This window comes from Phyllostomus discolor, chromosome 13 (assembly GCF_004126475.2).
Source record: "Phyllostomus discolor isolate MPI-MPIP mPhyDis1 chromosome 13, mPhyDis1.pri.v3, whole genome shotgun sequence".
In the NCBI taxonomy this organism is placed as follows: Eukaryota; Metazoa; Chordata; class Mammalia; order Chiroptera; family Phyllostomidae; genus Phyllostomus; species Phyllostomus discolor.
In genome coordinates this window covers 66,135,474-66,153,193 of record NC_040915.2, presented here as the reverse complement: position 1 = coordinate 66,153,193, position 17,720 = coordinate 66,135,474, and positions in this window count along the sequence as shown.

Genomic DNA, 17,720 nt, shown 5'->3' with positions numbered 1-17,720 from the left:
AGCCCACTCTACGTTCAACCAAAATTCGTTTGCTTCATGTCTGGAAAAGAAAGATATTAAAACTGTAAAAGAGTTCATTTTCTAAAGTCTTCATTTCTTGCATGCAAATAACATGAACTTCATAAACAGGATTAAGAGATTGGGCTCTTTACATTTTGAATTGCATCCTAATGTTCTCCCCTCCCCCCCCCAGTATATATATACGGCATTGGGATATTATATTTTGGAAAAGATACAAAAACATAATGTGAGCCACATATTCAATTTAAAAATTTCTATTAACAGGTGCACTTTATTTTAATAATATATTTTACTTAAATTAGTATATTCAAAATATTGTGTTGGCTGAAAGTCCATCTACTTCCATAAAATAAAAGATACCTTTTTCATTTTCACCAATAACTTTATTGACTTGAAGATTTTGAATATGTCTGCTATCTCCCGCATGGTATGACGTTGACTGTTCTCAATTACTGTCTCGATTTGATCACTATCAACTTTGACTGGTCTACCTGACTGTGAAGTATTGTCCAGAGACAAATTTCCAGCATGACACTTCACACACCACTTTGACGTGTTCGATCAGTCACAGCACCTTCTCCATACACTGCACTAATCCTTTTGTTGTGTTTCAGTTGTGTTTTCATCTGTCTTGAAATAATAAAGCATAATATGCCAAAAATGTTGCTTATTATCTTCCATCTTCAACATTAAAATGGCTACACAGAAATTCACCAATTTTGATAAAAGTTTATTTTTGCATGCTGATATGACAGCTGTCACAATCCAGTCTAACAAAATTGTTTCTAATGAAGTTAAAGACAGCTAAGCCCTATGACAGCCGTCTTACAGAAAAAAAAAAACGACCTTTTTGGCTGACCCAATACTATCATTTCAACATAAAATTATTCATGAGATATTTTCCGTTTTTTGTCCTAATTCTTTAAAACCCATGGACTGATACACTTAGAGCACATCTCAGCTTGGCCCTGCCACACGCCAGTGCTCGTGGCCACAGGTGGCAGGCGGCGACTGTTTGGGCCACACCGTCTACAAAGCCCATCGCACCAGGAAATTGACGTTTTCCTTCTGGCAAATGCGGCTTTGTTCATTAGATATTAGGATAAGAATTAATAGATCTAATAGTGCTAAATTAAGATCGTGTATTTCATTACAAATATTTATTGCATTTCTAATGTGTTCTAAGCTTTGTTCTAGGCCCTGGGAATATAGTTGTGAAAAAAAAAAGGTCAAAATCTCCTCTCTGATGGAACACAAGTTCTAGTAGTGGGAGACAGACAAACTAGACAAACATTTGACCTTATTTAAATATCTATAAATGATAAGGCCAATGTTGAAGTGGCTGAAGAGGAATAAGGAATTTTGAGGCAGGAACCTGAGAAGGTGACACTTGGTTAGAGGCGGTCACACTGGCAATATCCCAGGAAAACCATTGTGTTGGGTGACTCTCATTTTTATTGTAGTATAAAGGATTGATGATGAAATCTATGTTAATCTGCCTTAATGCTTTTAATGAAAAAGTTTACAAGTACCATATGATCTCACCTATAAGTGGAATATAATCAAGGGAACAAAGAGATGAGCAAAATAGAACCTAAGACTTGGAAATAAAGAACAAATTGACAGTGACCAGAGGGGAGGGGGGGGGCGGGAATGAAGGGGAAGGGGCAAGAAAAGGAACTTGAATAGAGGACTCATGGGCACAGGCAGTGGGGGGGCACTGACTGTGGGAGTGGGGGGTGTGGGGTGAACAATGGGGAAAATGGGGGACAACTGTAACTGAACCACAATTTAAAAACTGAAAAAATAAAAAATTCTCTCTCTCTCTCTATATATAAGTATATATAAATATATTTATACACACACACATATATCTCAAGACTTTCATTCAGTAAATAGCTTGTACAAGAAAACCATGTGTTAGGCACTGGGAATACAACAAGGAACAAAATAAATCATCTCTACCCTCCTGAGGAGTGTATCCTAGATAGAAAGGATTCAGGTATTAATTAAATAGTTGTAATGATTCATATGTAATCAGTAACTGGGATTGGCACTGTGAATTCATGTAACCAAGAGCTCAAACCAGACCTGTGCTAGACCAAATGGATGTCTGAGTTCTCTGGGCCCAGACTGAAGACAGAGGTGGAAAGAGCATTCCAGGAGGAAGGGACGCCCTGCGTGAATGCTCTCAGGGGTGAACTGAAAAACTGGAAGTACCACTTGTCCATCTGCAGCAGGTGAGAGGGCTGCCCAGGTGAGGCTGAGATTCCGGCTCAGTTCTAGAGGGACTTGTGGGCCATGTTAAAAATGTTTTTTATTCTAAAAGCAGTGGAATGCCACTGAAGGTGGTTTGTTTCTTTTAAATATTTAAGGTTCCATAAAAGGTAACTTGAGAAGATTTTTGTTTTGATATCATCGCGCTGGCTGCAGAGCAGCAAATGGATCGGAGGGCTGGCCAGGCACCAGTAGGTAGGCTCATGGATTTGTCCTCAGTTCAGGCTCTGAATATACGTCTCATGAGTTCAGACGCCCAATTGCTTGTGGTGAGAGAACAGACAAGCTGCTCGATACTGTGACTCTCCAGGTGAAGCTGATGAGAGGTAGCCTAGCTATCAGCCCTCAGAAAAGAGGCTATTAGATGACTCTGGACGGCAGGGCCTTCTGTAAATAAAAATGCTAAGGAGACACAGATGGGACAAAATTCTACCCAGAGAGAGTTTCAAGATGATGTAAAAGGAAGTCTTGGCTGCTGCTCAGGATCATATGGTATTGAAAAATTTAGAAACCACAACTTAGCCTATATATTGATTAACTTGCTTTGCAAGTTTCAGTTCTGCTTATGACGGCTACCTATTTTTTTTCTTATTACTGAAAGTGAGTAGAGTGCAGAAGGCAATTATTAACTGGTTTCCCCATTTTAAAGGACTTGTTTGGGCCGATAAGATCAAGATGTAAAGCTGTTAAGTTTCTTGGAAAGTCAGGGTTGCGGTTTCTATATTATGTTTGTATAGGTTACATTCAAGTAGCTCAACCAAATCCATCCTAAAAACTTAATATGGGATAATCTAATTTTTAGAGCCTAATAGGACAAAGGACAGGGGTTTAGAAGACTTTGCTGGAAGCTTCCTGTTGATCGAAAATGAGCAGAAAATGGTGCTGCAGAGTCCTGAGTAATGGGATAATAGAACCTCTCTTATGCAAGAAGTATTACTGGGAAGCTATTTAATATAGTAGATAACTAAAATTTATGGCATGTTAACTATGGCTAATCTCTATTCTAACTATGTCTTCATATGTAAATTTACAATAAACTTATAGCATAGGCACTGTTATCTTTATCATTTAAAAATAAGCAAACTAAGTCATGGAAATACCAGGTGACTGCCTGAAGTCATGGGCACCATACAACCGGGCATCCTGTAGAGCTGAGATGTGGGCCACGGCAGTACGACACAGGAGCTCATGTACTGCTGGCCCCCTTACTCTGCCCTCCTCCTGCACCTTGGTAAGCCCAAGGGGAGTTACCCCACCGAGACTCACAGGTGGGTATCTCCTGTGTCACTGTGGCCACAGAAACAGCTGTGGATTGTCCTTGAAGTTCTCCTTTCCAGGTTGTCCATTAACTGAGCAACTTCACTGCACTCTCTTGTTCATCATCTCCTCTTGGTGATGGATGCCCAGTCCTGGGTCTCACATGCTAAATATACAGACTACACTCTGTGGACAGATGTGTACAGGGCAACAACTCCCTGAGCTCTCCCAGACTCGCCCTAGTGTGCAAGACAAGTGCTCTTACACAGAGCATTCTGCACCGACAGCCCTAAACTCTTTTGTTTCATCTGCTTGTTGGCTTTCATGAGCTGAGCACATACAGTACACCTCCAAGCTATTTAGTAGGTAATTGAAATAATTCCTAGGCAATCTATTTTATTTGAAAACCTAGACTTATGTGATGCTCACTTTAGTCTACAAAAAATAAGAAGTGTCCTAAAAGTCCTGTCAGGGTGTGCAGAGTTAGGGAGGAAAACACCAGGTTCAGCTAACCAGGACCATCCCCTGACCAAGAGCCTTGGGCAGAAAGAAACTTACTATAGTTTTAAATGTGCCAGACTGTCAAGGACCTCACTTTGCCCCTCTCCTTCTCTTGGGAGGGACTTTAATGAAATGATTCCATTTAACCAATTTTTGATTAAAAGTGATTAAAGCCTTAAGAAAATCCCCAAAGACTAGACAAACTGAGAAAGGCGATGGTATAACCGCCTCAGCAGCACTATCATAAGGGCAGCTGGAGGTCAACACAACACCAAAGCAAGGGAGGCGTTGCTGGCCTCTCCAGACAGCCTGGGCTGACCGTCCAAGCTCAGTCCACCCAGGGCAGGAGAATCACAGCAGCCTTTCCGAGGCCCGCGCCAAGTGCTAACTGGGAGTCCAGAAAGGGAGGGAGCCATTTGCTGCTGGGGCAGCCACCTCCCTGTTCTAAATGCACATTCAGCAGAGTCATTCTCTTAACTGCTCATCCACCACTCTGGAGATGAGGAGGTTAAGCAAATGTGTGGCAGCTAGTTGGTCTGTCTTGCAGGAGTGCCCATGTAGGTTTGCTCTCATCTTGCCCTGCATGCCACCCCTCCTTTCTCTACTTTTCCTTATGGACTTCAGTCTTTCATACTTGATTCTCTGCCACCAACTGTGATGAGCACATCTCCTTGGCACTTATGTCTTTCAGACAAAGGGCTCTGCAGCCTAAGACTCTGTGCACAGCGACACACATCTTACGACTCCCTTTAAGGGACACGTTTGCCCATGCCTGGCCTGCTGGGGGTGTGGGACCCGAGAAGTCACTGTTCTTGTTTTCATGCTCACACCATTCCTGTTCTTCATTGGTCCCCTCTCATTTTAATCTTTATTTCATTTCTGTTTTCTTTCATTGTTCCTTGCTGGGGAATTCTCTGAGTAGTCGAGGACCATTTGGGCTTCTCCCAAAGAAAAGAGTGGAGGTGGAGGTGTTCAGGTGTAACAGTCCCCAGGGGACAGCTACTCAGCGGGATGAGACTCTTCTAGTTCTGTCACTGCCACTTTCTCCCGCTTCAGGTTCCCTGCCTGATAGGTGGAAATGATTCTGTGGAAGAACAATGGTGATTTACCGTATTCACAAAAATCCATCTCAAGAGCCTCAGCTGGCTGTGACGATGGCTAACCGAAATTCCTGTTCTACGGGTCCAAAGTGAGAAAAGTTGAGGGCAATTCTCAAAGAGACTCTGACAGAATAAGATCCTGAAATGCCTGCTAAGGCAAAGTGAAGGAAAGAAAAAAAATGGTTTACATGAAGACGGTGGCAGCTAATTGCTTTGGGACTTCAATTGAAGCCAATATTTAGTCTAACACACTTCACTCTGTCAGCTACCCTGTCTGCAGGCTTGTCGTCCACCAGCTGAAAGCCTGGTCTAGCCTGGGGCTCTCAGCCCCGGTGGGGCAGGTTGACTCCTCAAAGAACAGCGTGGAGGAGCAGGTCGCTTGAAAGAGGAAAGGATGGGCCATTGCAAACACAGGAGAGTTCCTAGAAATAATCCTCTTTCTTTACCTGTTTTTATTTTTGTGGGGCACTTGAAACAGCCCATAAGGACTTCTGATGCGTGTGATAGAAAGAGGCTTAGGCTCTTGTTCCTGCAGCACAAGCTGCGGCTGTGACTTAAGCCCCTGTCTCTGGCCTCGGCCTCTCTGGCTCTCAAGGCAGACAAAACGAGTGATGAGAGTCTGCTTTCAGGTGTCTAGAAAGGCAAGCCAGACCTGTCGTTTCCATCCTTGGTCTAGAGTGCGATTTCTTATCGACCCCTTCCTCTCTGTATTTACTCACTAATTCATGTACTCACCACACAAATATTTTCTGATTGCCCTGTGTGTGCCAGGCACTAGTTTGCGCTCTATAGCTAGAGTGCTAAATAAGACAAGGTCCCATCTCTTGGGGCTCACACGTTTTGTAACCACACCTGACAATTACGTTACATAGCAACTTGCATCTAGACTTGTCAACGCCGTGTGGAGGTGCTTGGCGGACTGTTTTTTTCCTGCTGCCAAGAGTCTTCACTTTGTTGCCTGTCTAGATTTTTGTCTGCTCACACCACAGAGCCCTTCATCCTCTTCCCACTGCTGCTCTAGGCCGTCCTTTCGCTCCCGTTGCCTCCGTCTGTTGGACCAGCCCTCCCTCTGTGCCTCTGTCCCTGCTCCTGACTCACGTTGTAATTGTCATCTTTTTCTCATATCATTTCATACAGAAAATTCTGTCTACTTAGTTACACATCGAACTTTCTGAACGCAAGGTATTTTAATTCTTATCTACTACTCTGGAGCAACCAGTGCAGTAGAGTTTTACTATACAGCCAGACTCTGACTTTTGTCCCTGTGTATTGTGTTATTTTGCAGCCTGCTCATTAAGTTCTGCCAAATAAATAGCTGTACTCCACTTCTTGCTATTCTGTGCCTATTTGCCTATTTGCCTATTTGAGGCTTTTGATTGGTAATGCTTGAGCATCTGTATTGTTCACCAGCGCATCCCCTGATTCAGTGGAGCACCTGGTGCAAAAACAGGAACAATACATATTTCTGGATTACCAATGCACTGATGGACTGGCTGGAACAGAAATAATAATCCCCAGAATCCACAGTGTGACCGACTTTCAGGAACACGTACAAGAATTGTGGGGCCCGCCTGCAGGGTTCTTCAGGCGTCTATTGACTTGTGTGGAGAAGCTGACATTGGACGAAAGGCTGTCATTGAGCCATTGGTGGGGATGGTAAATGTAAGAGAATCAGATATTATCTCTTGCCCTCCAGGATGGTTATATTTTGGCTGGAGGGTACAAAGTACATGATTTTACCATTTGCCTAATAAACTAGAGAGAGAGAGAGAGAGAGAGAGAGAGAGAGAGAGAACAAATGAGATTTAAGATGAGGTTTAAAGATGTCGTGCTGGCTTTGAAGATTAAAGAAAAGGCCACAAAGCCAGCAATGCAGGTGGCTCCTAGGATCTGGAAGAGGAAAGGGGATGACTTCCGCTCTAGAGCTGGTGTTGGCAAGGCACCCATCGCCACATTGATTTTAGGGTCTCAGACCTCTGACTTATAAGATACAAAATGTGTCTTGTTTAATCACTAATTGTTGGCAATTTGTTAGAGCATCAATAAGAAACAAATACCAGGTAGCAGGGCCCCATGAAGCTGGAGAGCTCTGTACCAACCTGAGGGGCTGGCAGTACTGGGGCACAGTAATCCTTGTTACCCACAGGGATACATTCCAAGACCCCTAGTGGATGCCTGAAACCCCAAACATCACCAAATCCTATGTACACTACAGTTTTTCCTACACACTCATGTCTATGATGCCATTTAATCTGTAAATTAGACACAGTAAAAGACTGCAACAACAACAGCTATGACAAAAGAGAACAGTTGTAACAATATACTGTAATAAAAGCTACGTGGGTATGGTGCATTGTTTCGGGGATCTCTCGCTGAAGTCCTCGTACAGGCCCATTGCGTTCTGGCACACTATGTTGACATCAGTCAGAACATGTCTTCTGTTCATATTTTCCACCCACAATTTAATGCCTTTTTTATCTTAACTAAGCACATATCGACACTGTGGCTATAGCTTCTGCAGTGTGACAACCAAAGCTAGCACAAATTTCTTTTTTCTTCTTCACAATTTCACAGCTGGAAGGTTCGTTTTTACTGTAGATCTTAGCAACCTCAGCAAACAATTTTTTCCTTTCATTATTAGCTTGAGAATTTTCACCTTTTCACTTAAAGAGAGCACCTCCAAATTGTGCTTTGGGGTCATCAAGAAGTAAAATGAGGGTGACTTGAACACAAGCACCCCAGGAATGACACAGTCCATCTGACTACCACGGTGGCTGCAGTGACTCTGGGGCATGGAGCATCTGCCATGCAGAGCCCCTGGACAAAGGGATGTTATACATCCCGGGCGAGAGGGAGCAGGACCGCGTGAGATTTCACACTGCTGCTGAGAATGGCGTGCGATTTAAAACTCAGGGATTAACCTACATCTGGAATTTTTCATTTAGTATTTTCAGACTGTGGTTGACCACAGGCAACTAAAATTGCAGAAAATGAAACTGGGGGTAAAAAGGGACGACTGTAGTTAAAATTGGGACTTATGTATCCTTTTCAGGTTAACTTCTTTCATTTCATAATATGCGTGTAAATGTCCTCCATGCCTTTTAATGCACCGTTGCTCAGTTATTCTCTGTATTGAGTGAGAGCTCATTGTCTGATGCATCACAGTTTGTTGTTCATGCACTCACTGAAAGACATCCTTCTTACTCTCACATTTTGACATGTAGGAACAAAGTTTCCAAACATCTATGTTCATGTTTTTGTGTGGATCTAAATTTTCAGCTCCTTTGGGTAAATACCAAGAAGCATAATTGCTGATTACATGGTAAGTGTGTGTAAGAAACTGCCAAACTGTTTTCCAAAGTGGCTGTTACTATTTTATATTCCTCCCAGCAGGAAATGAATGAGTTCCTCTCGCTCCGCATCCCTGCCAGCATTCGGTATTGTCGGTGCTCTGGATTTTGGCCTTCCTCTCGGTGTGCAGTGGTTCCCTAGATATTTCTGCCTTGACACCACAATTTCTTTCATGGCAGAGACTGTGTCTTGTGACCTATCCTAGGTCACAGAAGCAAGACAAAAAAACAACCCAGGAGCCTGAACTCATGGTGATACTACAGCTGAGTCTGCTATGTTGTTAATATGTGTGTGGCTATTTCTAGATAATTTTACCTAGCAATTCATAGATCATTCACACAATGATTCAAATGTAAACCCCTTGAGGTCAGGGACCATCAGATCATTTTTTTTAAGGAAGATGGAAGGATGTCGCAGGCTCTCAGTCTCAGAGGGAGGTGCTGCCCTGCCGAGTGTGGGCTCCTGCTCCTTGGAGGCGTTCACTGGGGCGATGTTTGGGGACCTGTCTGGATGTTATGCAGATTACTTACGCATGGGGTGTGATCGCTATCTTAAGTTGCCTCTAAAATCCTTCCAACACTGCCATTCCATGACCTTTGTCATTCGAGTCGTACCCTCAGAGACGTTCTACATAGCCTGCCCTTTGGCTGTAAATGATACCAAATGCACGCAAGACCCAGTACGACCTTCCTCATGGTTTTCTCTCCAGACTCACCTTTTGAGTCTCCGTCTCCTACTCTGTCTGGTCATCCTGGAAAACGCACTGTTCCTCTTCCATATTCTTATCTCGCTTCCTTTTAGGTCGAACTCCCTGCCAAAGGTTGCGAGAATGCAAACCTTTGTTCTCTCCTCACCCACTGCCTATCTCTGCCTCTTTCTAGATTCAGCTTAGATACCTTGTCTTCTATGAAGCTTTCTCTGCCCCTGTAAGCCTGTTTTAGGCACCCCTGCTCGACGTCCCTGTGGTGCTCTGAGTTCATTACAAGCCCACCTTAATTCACTGTTGTTTTGTGTCTGTTTGGTGGACTGTGAGCTGCTTGAAGGCAGGGACCATGCCTGGTTCTTTCTCTCTCCCCAGTGACCAGCATGCCACCCAGCATATAGCAAATGCTCAATAAGCGTTTGTGGAATACACGCTTAAGTAACTGAAATTGAATGAATGAACGACTGATTACCCAAACACACCATTTTAGTGATCAGCTTATGCTCAGTTTTGAGTTGCCATGGTCGTATATCGGTAACATTGCAAGTATTTAATAGCTATGGAGAGAGAGAGAGAGAGAGAGAGAGGGAGGGAGGGAAAGATATGAAACTGAGAGCATTTGTGTGCCAGGATATTATTTTCTGCTTTTGTTTATAAAGGCCTGACAACCTAGTACCCTGAGCTCCACCCCAGGTGAGGGAAGCAACTTTCCCCATGCTGTGATTTCACAGGGCCTTAGAGTTTTGTGAGCGATGAATCGTCTCTGCCAGGCTGCCATTGTGTATGAAATTCCTGCAACCCAAATCTTACTTCTCCCATCAGACTGCATCTCCAGAAGTTCACTTCGTACCCACAAAGCAGGCCCCTAACACGGACATCCTAACCAAGGTCAATGAGTTCCTGTCACTGGAGAATGGTGCCCTGAGAGAAGGGGCCACGGAAAGTTTCTTGCTGATGAATAGGAGGTCAGGAAATATTTGGGCCTGAAGTAATGGGAGCATGTAGGCAGCGGGGTGGGGGGGCCCAGGGAGAACCTGTGCCTTGTGAAGTAGCTCAAGTTCTCAGGTTTCCATTTGGGAAAAGGTGGGGAGTGGACAAGGAGCAATCAGCGTCTTGGTTTCATCACAGCATGGTCCTGCTGCCCCCCACCCACGATGGGTTTCAAGGTCAGGACAGGTTTTTCTTGGTACGCGCTAGCTGTCACAAGCTATCTTGGTTTCTCTGCTTCCTTGTGAAGGTGTAATGCTCTCTCTTTTCAGGGTGTGTCTCATTGCCACAATTTAGAAGTGTAACATTTTGACTGTGACTTTGAAAGTAGAGCGAAGCTTTGTGGCTACTTATCTTCTATGATTGTGCTTAAAGAAAACAAAAGAAAAAAAATATAGGCCCAATGTTATGCAGCTAGCAGCCTGAATGTAGCAACAAAATATCTGTTGGCAGAGATTATGTAAATAAAATGGTTACACAGTGTTACTTCCACGAGCACGTGAGAAGTTCTGTGAAATCCTGAGATGTTTTTGTCTCTTGTACTGGGAAAGTGTTTTTCTTTGCCTCTTGGCATTGTAGAGACTCTCTGTGAACATTCTCAGTTTAGAGCAGAAATACTGATGGCATAAGTCCTCATAATCAATAACCACAAATAACCGCAGCATGGGACTTGACATGAGAGAGATTTTCCATTCCTTGTGAGTCCCCAAGTTTTCCTTTGTTGTTAGCGTTGCTTAATAAAACCCAGAAGTTCCTCCCACTTGCCTGTTTGGCCATCTCTGCCAACCTAGAGCTAAGCTGGAGGAAAACACGACTTCTCAGGTGCTCACTTCAGTCCACTTACAAGTGTAGACTCAAGACAATGCTTCTCGTTGAGCATTTTGTCCTTCTACTGAACTTATCGGAAGACCAAGAGAGGTTGCTGATGAAGCAAAAAAAAAAAAAATCTAATGCCTGAAGTGAAAAACAAGCTTTTTATATTTTACACTGACGATTGCACAAACTCAGGAAAATATAAATAATCTAGTTAAAATTTTAAAGGTGTTTCAAAGCGTATATTGCACTTTCGCATGTATTTTCTCATTGGAGCCCTCTGCCCTTGTACAGTGGTGCTCACTCCGTCTCAGACATGAGAAAACGTAGCCTCATAGAAACAAAGCAGCACGCACGAGGCCAGGTGGCTCGGCAGGGCCCGAGCAGAGAGTGAACTTGACTGCAGATTGTATACTGTTAACTCTCACCAACTAGGGACACACAACGGGGTTGGTCAGCGAAGTGTTTGTTATGATGCGTTTTGGGACTCTGGGCCAAATGACAAACAGCAACAACAACAAAAGGCCTCAAAGCCCCATGAAAAATCAACACATCCCTGAAGTCAAACACACAGGAAAAAATGAAAATTATTACTATTTTTTTAGAGGAGGCAGGTTGAGATGGGCCCCTGGCCAACTTCACCTGGTGTTAACATTCAATTCTGGCTGCCTGTGGTCTCCTGGATTTTCCGAAATTGAGACTCTGGGGCACTAATGAATCAGACTGAAGGCCCAGGAACATATCAATTCTCCGTCACTGTTCCTGCAGACTACTGATTTAAAGATGTAAATCCACTTGGTTGTCTAACTGTTAAGGAGAAGTGCACCCAAATGTCAGTGACACACGGATGAGGGCCCAGGACAACCCCTGAGACCGTGACTGGCAATGAGCTAGACGGACAACCTCAGATATTCGGAAAAGGCCTTCCGGGTCTACTCCAATCGCCTTCCTAGGACAGGAATCCTTCCATAGCACCTGACACACAGTCATCAGCGTTTGCTCCTGGATGGGAGTGTTGCCTTGTCTGGAGGCAGCCATTCCACTGTTGTTACATGAGCTCTTACTGTCGGACTGTCTTGCGTCCATGGAATGGAGTTCTATTGAGTCCTTTTAAACTGCAAGCCCACCGTTCTGACCCAGTTCTTTCCAGTGCCTGAATGAATGTGGATACTTAGGTGTTCACTGGTTGTTTCCCCAATATTTGAAGTCAGCCCCCTTTACTTTCTAAAAATATCTCTTCCCGAGCAAAATATACTCAGCATCTCCCACTCCTTGCATATTCAATGGTTTCTCAGGCCTCTCTTTAGATGATTTCTTATTTGGACATTTTTTCCTTTCTTTTTTTTTCCTTCCTTCCTTTTCTTCCTTCCTTTTTTTTTCTTTTTATTTTTTTAAATGAAACCGTCCATAGCTGAATAGGGTGTTTTATCTGCTTAACCTGACCAAATATTAATGCATTTTCAATACCTTTGCTGCTTGCAAGCTCCATGCAGTGGGGCTACATACATGGAGGTTCGTGACACTATCAGCTCCCTCAGCTCCAGAACCGCTGGTGTTTACCAAGTGAGCATTGGTCTTTCTCATGCAGTTTGCCTTACAAGCGACACCATCGGAGAGAAGATCAGAGCCTAGAGTCGGTGTATCGGCCCCAACTAATGCAGTTGTCACTTAGAATTGTTTTTGCTTCAATAACCTTTTTTGTCTATCTAGTATGGCATCTCTTAAAATATACAGTAAAAACAAGTCAGAGACCCTATTACCAGCAACTTTGACAAATAGCCCCTGAGGGAGACTGGGTGACATTTGGAAAGTTGGTAAAAGCCGCCAGAGTCAAAGCAACGTCTTAAAAAAAAATTGTGGCTACGCTCTGCTCAACCAGGCCACACCTGTTTTCAGAAACCACCAAGAGCTCTGCAGATAAACAGAGATGCCAGGTCTGACAGTGTCTGAGGCAACGAGATACCGATCATCACTGCAAATGTAAGAGGCAGAAAGAGACACTGCTGACAAACATTTAGCCGAGTTTTCTCATCTCGATGGTGGGGCAGCAGCTGGAGCCAGTGTTGCCTCCAGCGCCCAGCCCACACCCCGTCTCAAACCCCGAACTCTACTGCAGGGCAGGTGATCCTGCAGGTGGACACATGTCTGAAGGGTTGGGACCCCGGCTCTTAAGCAGTAAGCCTGTGAACCAACATGGACTTCACAGCAGGCTCTGGGGAGAGAAGACGAGATGCACCTCCTCTCTGCGTTCCCATCTCCTCACCTGCAAAGAAAAGCAAAATGTTTACGTGGCTCGAATGCACGAGGGTAGACATTTGGTGATAAGTCAGTGAATGGGAATGACACAAATAGATAAGTTACCTACTTTGGCTCCCTGATGGGTAGGTTGCATTTTAGTTAAGGAATCAACATTGAGCACAGGTGTCTATTAAAGATGTGTGATATCACACTTTCCCATTTTGTGGTGTTTCCAACTCGTGGCATTGTAACAAGAACACAGCATTTTGCAACAAGCTGGCAGGGGTGCGGGAAGGATCCCGGAGCTGGAGTGGCCATCCATCTATAGCATTTGAGATCGTTGCATTGGGCTACTCACCGCCTGTGTGTCCTCAATCTACGGACTGTGAGCTGCTCTGTCTTGTTCATTGGTGCCATTATCTCGCTTCCCAGTGTCATGTTCTGCACACTGTTGGTACTCTAAGTAACTGGTGAACTGAATCACTACATTGCTTTGAGAAGATACAGTTTGAAGACACTGCAGATAAACTGAAATCCCGTGGCTCAGGAAATGGGAAAACATACTGCAAAGATGAACTAATTAGTGATTTAATGAACTTTGGAAAAATTAAAAAAAAGACTCATAAATGTCAAGGACAAGTATTAATTTATGAATCTGAGTTATAAAAAGCATCAGAAGAAATAACTTCGGTGGTTTAGCTGGTCAGCTAGCAGCCGTCTTCATTAAAAGGCCTGGTCAGGATAAGAGCTGTTACACAGAGATAAGTGGGGGGAAAGTGTGGAATTATTTGTGGTGGGAAATGTGACCCGCTTCATGTGAACACCATGGAGTACAGTAGCTATAATTCTAAACATCACTCTGTCATTGTTTGGTTTCTATTTTATTGTTAAAAACTTATTAAAGACAAACAGGCAAAGAGACAAAACCAAAAATCACACAGTCCTACCACAAAGAAATAAAATAATAAAATAGCTGCTTCAGTACATAAATATATATTTATAGCTTGTTTTTCTTTACCAGTATGATGACACATAGCGCACATACATAACCACATGTACATTTTCATTTTTTGGAAAATGGGCTAACATTATATGTGTTCTTTTGTAACTTGCTATTTTACTTCACAGTAAACCAGGTCATGATTTCATGTTATGTAGATATTCTCTACACTTAACCCTGGCCGGGTAGCTCAGCTGGTTAGAGCACCATTCAGATACACCTAGGTTACTGGTTCGATCCCCAGTCAGGGCACATAAAAGAATCAGCCAATGAATGCATAAACAAGTGGAACAACAAAGTGCATGCTCTCTCTCTCTCAAATCAATAAGTTTAAAAAAATAAATATTTTCTATTCTTCATGGCTACATATTATTTTATTATATTTGTGCATCATATGTATGATGTACTAATGGACACTTAGGCTGACTTAAAGGGTTTTTTCCCATTGATTCTTGGTTATGCTTGCTGTTAAGACTTCTGTTAATATTGTCTTTTGGGAAGTTCATGGAATTTATTTTCTTGCTAGCAGTATATAAGTATAAGTGGATCTTTTATTTTCTAATTTAAGTGGAAGTGTGGCTATAGCTTTAAAATGACATGACATACATCTTCCTAATAATTTAAGAACAGTTGCTATTAAAAAACAAGACGGTTTCAGGGGAAGTGACTAATTCATCGACTCTATTGGCATTGATTGGGTCACTAAAGTTGATTATAAGAACACTGCAACATACTTTTAAACATAAGATTTAGAATCAGGTTAGAATAATACCATCCCAAGATAACGTGACATCATCAAGAGTTAAATAAATCATATCATCTTTGAGAAATGCAGGTTCTCAAAATTATGGACTCTCATTTTTTAAAAAGTGACCAGAGAGAATCTGGGCGGAAACACAGAGATGCAGGCATTTCCCGCAGTGGCTGCCACCGCCTTGCAGGGGTCTGTCCTCCTGGCTTCCCCGCTGATGCTACCTTGTCTCACATGCTTCCCTGAAGTAGCTTGCTCCTGGCCCACACCTGAGAGGCCCTACCAGGTCCCATTTCCAAACTTTCCTTTTCCTCCTGTGAAACCCGGGATGATGGCTCTGCTGGTTAGACCACAGAGTCGGTGAGGCAGGGCTGCCCCGTTTGGGTGGTCTGGATTTGAGGAGGAGAAATGAACGCTACCCTGTAGACCCAGTTATGTATGTCTTCACCCCCAGTAGTCGGCAGAGAAGGAAAGGCGGAGGCGGGGGCTGAGTGGCTCAGGACAGCTTGTGACCACGACTGGATGACTGACCTACATGGGGTCAGGAGAGTCATTTCCATAGACAGAACACAGCAGCCTTCTCCTCAAAGGGCTTTCCCACTCATCTTTCCAGAAAAATCCTTTGAAATGGGATAATCATGCCATCAGCTTATGGCTGGCAACCATACCGAGATACAACTGTAGCATCTTTCTTACTTTAAAGGGTCCCCATTTATAAAAGAGGGAGTAGTTGTTCTTATTTAAGGTGTGTTTTGTTTCTTTCAATTAGTGATGCTAGGATTAGTGTGACGTAGTAACTTCTAACCCTGTCCTTTTTCCATTGGCTTCTGGAAAAGTGGTGGAGCTTAGAAATGCTGAGGTCTGATGGTCCAGGTTTGCGTCCTAGTTCCCCCAGGTATGAGCTGTGTGACCTTGGCAAGTGCCTTAACCTCTCTGTGTCTCAGTTCCCCCATTTATCACGTACTGCCTACTTTCATTGTGAAAATTAAATCAGCGAATATGCGTAGAGCTGTTAGAACAGTGCCTGCCACAGGCTGAGTGCTCAGCAGAGGGGAGGGGCTATTGTTTCAGCTATTGCTCAGTTTGGATCAAGGTTTGGACACGCGGATTTGTGAAGCATTATCACTAGTGACTTGGTGCTGTTTTACTGCGGCTCCTGTGAGACCGTCTAGGACTATTTACTGGAAGTTGTAATTCTAAACCCTGAAGGGCCCCAAGGCATTAACAAAGACTGTGGGAAATTTGTAGAGGGCACCCAAGAGTCATTGCTCTCACTTAACCAAGCATTGCTTCACCAGCCTTTTCCCGCCCCTCAGTGTAAGGCCAAGGCCCGTCCCCAGAACAGCCAGAAACATGCATGGCAGCTGAGGCAAGGACGCAGAGGAGAGCAGAAATCGTCACCAGACCCGTCTGCACTGTTCAGCCTGTGCTGTTGATAGTCCCCCCCGACCCCACCTTCTTCGACCAAATGAGCAAGCCGCAAACGTGTGAGCACGTGTGCACACATGATTCCCACAGCCGCTTACAGGAGCCTCTTCCTGAGCAGGGTGAGAGGCTTTCTTGGGCGGATGGAGAGACGTTCCTGGATGCAGGCTCTGGAAGGAGGCAAGAGGTAGGTGGCTTCAGTGCAGAGCCTGGACCAGGGTCTGGCCTGGAACATGCAAACCCACCTTTCTCTCCACTAGCTACCACCAGCACCTGTGAGCCAGGGCCTTTGTCATGCATCCCCTGCCTACGTGTACTTCCCTCTTAGCCCGTGTCATGTGTCATATTAACAGCAATTTCCTTAGCGGCCGTTCCAAGTGTTTAAGAACATGTGTATTGGTCCTAGATTTACGGTGACTGCAGTAAACCAGCAGGAAAGGATCCTATTACTTTAGATAACACGGCTGGGAATTCAAATCTCTTTTCTAAAACGTGTGTCAAGCAGCTTCTCTTCTCACCTATGTGGAACTTCCTTTCTGATAGTAAATGAGACAAATTAATGCTCCATGTTCAGTCAAGCTGATTGCCAGAGTAATCAGAGAGGTGGCAGAGTGCTTGTGAAAGGCCCGAGGTGACCTGGGGCTGGCTCTTCCAGAAGGAAGAGAAACAATAGCCCTCGAGCCTAATCTCCGAGTTCATCGGAGCAGGTCTGACCACTCAGGCAGGGCAGCTCCTCGTCCCTGGGCCCAGTTCTGATCCCTAAGTTACAAATATGAAGAGTCTTCACAAGTGCTGGGTTTGAGTTTTAGGTCTACATTCCTTTTACTCTGCACTTGGACAAATCATAACCCCTTAAGATTGTCTGCTCATCTTTAGAATGAGGATCCTACCCTGGCTGGGTGGCTCAGCTGGTTGAAGCATCATCCCATATACCAAAAGGTTGTGGGTTCAATTCCTGGTCAGGGCACATACCTAGGTTGCAGGTTCAGTTCCCTGTAGGGACGTGAAGGGGAGGCAACTGATCCATGTTTCTCTCTCACATCCATGTTTCTCTTTCTCTTTCTCTCTCTAAAATCAATAAGCACGTTAAAAAATATAAAATGAGGATTCTGACATTGCCTACCTTCTGTGTTGGTGGTCTTTGGAAGACATAACAGATGTGAACACACTTTGCAGAATTTAAGTACAAAACAAATATTAATAGTTTTTATTCCTGATATTTTTCATTTGGACATATAGGTGCAAAACTAAGGTCTAGACCTGAACCTCTTTATCTCTTTCTTCAGGGCAAGCCCT